At 41.9% G+C, this 4951-nt stretch overlaps 1 long non-coding RNA gene across 1 annotated transcript; it reads left to right on the forward strand.

Annotated features, from left to right (window-relative positions):
• The first annotated feature begins 1818 nt into the window (after positions 1 to 1818).
• LOC133277214 (uncharacterized) lies at positions 1819 to 4334 on the forward strand. The gene is made up of 2 exons (XR_009746122.1): positions 1819 to 2295; positions 2691 to 4334. It is a non-coding gene; the product is annotated as an uncharacterized LOC133277214 (long non-coding RNA).
• The last annotated feature ends 617 nt before the right edge of the window (positions 4335 to 4951 follow it).

Genomic DNA, 4951 nt, shown 5'->3' on the forward strand with positions numbered 1-4951 from the left:
TCAAGTTTTATCCCCAGTGACACTACCAATGGAAGAAAGTTGAGGAAAGAAGTGGCTGTCTTCTCCCAGGGTGTAGAAACTGCCCTATGAGCAGGTGCTTTAAGTCAGTTATTTAAAGAATGAGGACTCAAGTGGCTTTTGAGCAGATGATCTCTGTAAAGATTTAGTGGTGTGGCCCATTCTGAAGAACTCCTACTTTCACTCTGGTTTCTTTGGGCCACACAGTAACACTGTCCTGGTTTACTGGGCTGGAGAGAAGAAGACAGCTGTAGGGTTTTGCTGGATCCTAAAATACCAACCAGCCCTCACGTATGGCCAGTCCTTTTCTAGATGTTCCCCCTGTCCCCTGGAGAAGCCATGAGTATGTCAAGCACTTCAGCAAAAGGAGCCAGCACAGAGACTCAGTTTCCTGTGTGCTGGGGTCTCTGAGGTACCTTTTGAACTTGAATTATCCAGAAGACTGTTGGCAATGAGTGATTACACCACCGAATCAGTAGCATTTATCACAGTCTCTCTGAGATTTAAACCGATAACCCAACAGATCATCTCTCTAGCCAGCCATGACTTACAGCATCGTGTAGCTGCTATTCATCTTCACTGCTTCCTGCAAAGCAGAAGACGAGAAAGATATTATCAGTAGTTTGCATATGGGCAACGGATGTACAGAAGACTATGGGATTTGTTTCAAGGTCATGCTGTCTGTGGCTCAGATTTGAACCCCTTAAACACAAGACCTTTCTACCTCATTCTTATATATAATGTCTATGAATATATTTTTCCCTTATGGTTTAAGCTGTTCTGTTGGTTCCCACCTTTGAAGCAGTTTCCTGCTCTTCCATGGCATGAGTTTTTAACTCATCCATTGAAAGCATATGGGCTTTCCTAGCAAGCAAGTGAATCTACAAGCTTGGAAAGGCATGTGAACCAGAGTTTGAATCTCAGCCAAACAATTTGTTCTGGCTTTAATCAGGATGTTTTCTTTTAACTTCAAATATCATTTTTTAAAATCCCATATCAAAACTTCTAGTGTCACACTATGAAATCAATAAATTCTACCAGTCATTCAACTCAGAAATACTTCAAAGCAGCCTGAGTGATAGCCATTATTTTATCTTTAAAAATATTCATCAAAGAGATGCAGTTAATACGAAAGCAAAACAAAATTAACAGCAACAAAGAAATATGTCAGTTACATTTTGAACTTGTGAAATCCCATGAATCCTGCTACTGGTTTTGCGTTCAAAGTTTCTTTTTCATTCTTATATTGACACCCTTTAATATTTCCCTTTTTTTTTCTTCTTCTCATCATAACTAGTAACATAGTTATGTAAATGCTATTTTTAATGAAGTCATTTAATTCATCAAATGTTTGATGTTACTTCACACCATAAAGAAACGGTTGCAGTTTTGGACCAGATTCTAAGTATGTACAGTCCCGTGTGAGGAAGCTGTCCTGACTCAACAGTGCACTTTGATTGTGTGTTCAAGTCTCATCAGCTTCAGTGGCTCTACATTTAAAGCTAAGTATGTGATTATGGGCATTCCTGAGTAAAGGGTCATGGAGTTTTATCTTATTCCATAAATATTTCAATAGAAAACTAATGGAAGTGTTCCTGAGTAAAGTTCCAATGTAAGGAAGACTTTTGAGATCTTGTTCTTTTATTATAGCAACAACTATCCAATTTTATTGTGTAGTATTATGGTACTTATATTTCTGTAATAGAGATATTTGGACTGTAAAGCTTTTCACAAGTTATTTTTAAACACTCATTAACATGATTGCTAGAATCAGTAAAAAGAATTCATGATATCTCTATTTTACAGTAGATAGAACTGGGTTTTGTTAAATTCAGATCACTGAAGTTTATTTTATAATTCTGAAGGGAGGTAATTAGAAGGAAGAGGCCCATCTGTATACAGTTTGGGGTGAAATCATCTCATCTAGCTTTAGACATCTACAACACAGGAGCCTGATTTAGTGCCCATGGGCTCTCCTCCATCAGGAGGGCACGATTAGCACTTTCAGTGTGTCAATCCTCTGATTAGTTTTAGACATTGATTTTAGGAGGAACTGAATCATGTTGTAAAGAGCCTTTTCTTGCTATTGAATACAAAATTTTTAGGGCTAAGATTCACTTACACCTTTTTCTTTTATTTGAGGTGCTCTACAGTACCACCCTGGCCACCAAGGGCATAACTTGGATGCCCCAGAGAGGTCTAAGATGCCATAGAAGCTTCTTTTTAGGTGACTGAATTCCTGCCAGATGCCAACTCACATGCAGGTGCTACCTCCAAGTCAGCTGGAGCCTGTGTAGTGGGCCAGTGACAAAATGGAGGTGTTCAGAGCCTGGGAAAGTTAGGCTGAACAAAACAAAACCTAGGCACATGTTCTTCAGGAGAAAGATTCAGAGAAAACTATGGCAGTAGCTTTTATCTTTTAAATTGAAAAGCTTGACATCAGACCTCAGCAGCTGGAGAGTTTAAGCAAAGAATATCCAATAGCTTGATTGCCATTTCAAGGTTAGACCTTCCTCTGCAAAGTGTGGTGTTTGTTTTGTTTTGTTTTTATTGGAGAAAAACATGTTACTAAGGTGGGTGAGGCCCCGCTGTTCGGTTTTGCCCATAGGAAAGCAAAAAGAAAAGGCAGTGAGACTAATTAGTCTGTTCTTTCTTCTTGTCTCCGCATGCAGGGCGCTACCTCAACATGAACGTATCTTACCATTCCATTATTGTCTCCGCTGTGCTGTTTTCTGGCTTCTCCACTGTCAGGGATTCAAAGCCTGAGAGCAGGGCCTCCACTGGTGAGCCATCAGAGGCCGGCCTATTTCAACTTTCTGTGTGTACTGATGTGCCAGCAGCCAGCCAGCAGGTTGGTACAATTTGTGCAACTATCCAAATTTCCCTACTACACAATGGTGGTGTAAACTGCTTTGTGGTTCTCTCTGCAACCCAGCACCTGGCCAGGAGGAGCCCCATAAGGCTCCTTGACCACTGCTTTTCATGCAGTTACTGGTGCCCAGAGTGCTAGGCTCTGCCCCAGCTTTCCCCCACCTTCAGTTCTCCAGTGCCAACCTATAACACATTTTCAGTTTGCACTTTTCCAAGAGGCACTGCTATCCCTCTCTGCATTCTTCTTCTCCTCCAATAGGTTTATCTTGATGGGTTTGGAGACATGTAGGGAAGCCTATTGACACAGTTCCTACATGTTGATCTTCAGATAACCCCTTTCACATTCTCCTGTTGGTTTTTCAATAAGTCTCTCATGAGATGCACATTTGTAGAATAAAAAGGGTAACATGTAATTCAGACATAAAGTAAATTCATTTGTTTGAGGCAAAAAAAGGGAGACAGCTGAGGAAAAGTTAGTTTAAATGAGAAGTAATGAAAGCACATCTGAGTACACTCTGCTGGGAAAATTTTCAAATTGGAGTACAAACAGCTTTCTCAGCACCAAGGTTCCCTGCCTGGGACTTGATAACATTTTCTTCTCATGTTTAATAGTTGGTTAGTACTGCCATCACCAGCTGTCCATCTTCTTGTCCTGATGCAATCCCCAGTGATAGACCAGCCCTTCCTAAACTCAGGTCATCCAGAAATGGGACCCAAATGTTTGTACAGTAGTTGCATGGGAACCTGCTGAGAATGGATTACCACCAAGGAATGATACCATCAATAAGAAAATGGGAACTTGGGTGCAGAATTATTTATTTACTGTGGCTGTATCTGCAGCAAAGAGTGACTGTAGTATGTTGTGTCATGTTATAACTTTGTTCAAGAATGAGACATCTGGGGAACCTTAAACCTCTGTGCTGATTGTTAACCCCCTGGAAGAAAACAGGAATGTTCAAAATCTAGATACAAACTCATTATAGTCTAGAGCCAGACACTGCTCAGGAACAGGACTTGGGTAGGGTTAGAGGTGGGAAGTGAGGGCTTCAGAGCTGAGTTTCCAGAGCAGCCCTGTTCATCCCATAAAGTCTGCCTGCAACTGGTGTCCCACCATCTTCTCTGGCTAGAAAAGAGAAGTTCCTAGGAGGAATGCTTCAGCAGTGGCTAGTGAACTCCAGGAGAGGCTGTCCCCTCCAGTCTGGCAAGCAGATTTACCTTCAGTTTCTCAACAAGTGTCTGCCCTTTGTTTGACTAAACTTGTTTCTAACCATGAATTCTGCTTTGTGGTTTTAATTCATTGTTCAGTACTGCTGTTTTGGGGAATTTATGAACTCTTTAATGCTCTATTCTCCTGACAGAAAGGATTTCAGAAGGGGACATTGTGTAATGGTATGCATGCTTGACACAGCAAGCAATAAATAGGATGGTTTTTGCTAGCTACATGACTTATGGTATGTTTCATCTTTCATACTGGAATTATTTCAGCATCCCTGTCCTCCTTGTCGATTGTACTGCAGCAGGATAGAAGACAGCAGGTTGTCCACAAGGATCACACATGTTCCAGCTGTTTTCCTCACCTGAGGCCAGGGTGCAGGGCACTGACAGTACAGAAGCTGGAGGGAAGAAGGGAGAGGCTGAGCATGACATGGGAGATTGGGGATACTTCAGTTTTGAGTAAGGTGGAAAAGAACAAGATGATCCACACATGCACCAGCTGATAGAGTGTTTTGGCCATGGTGAGGGCAGTATCTTTACTAGCAGGTAGAGCAGAGCAGACTCTCAGGGAAAGCATGATCCTGCATGCAGGAGTTTGTTGATGATGGAATGAGCTCAAGAAGAGTGGCTTTCTGTGTGAAGGCTTGTCCTAGATGCAGTACGGAGAGTAAGACAGTGGTTTAATGTGAATGGGTGAAGTCTGGCCAGTTTTTGGGTGGGTTTTGGGCAGTTTGTATGTAGAAGTTTGCAGCAGCATGGGGGCAAGTTGTGTAGCTGGATTGCTGTGGAGAGCTCACCAGAAGTGTGCTCGTGTAAGTGATCTCAAGACTCAGATCCAGATGGCTGC

The sequence above is a fragment of the Pezoporus flaviventris genome, unplaced genomic scaffold (genome assembly GCF_033815535.1).
Source record: "Pezoporus flaviventris isolate CSIRO_AGI_PZ_B2104156 unplaced genomic scaffold, CSIRO_AGI_Pfla_v1 ptg000054l, whole genome shotgun sequence".
Taxonomy (NCBI): Eukaryota; Metazoa; Chordata; class Aves; order Psittaciformes; family Psittacidae; genus Pezoporus; species Pezoporus flaviventris.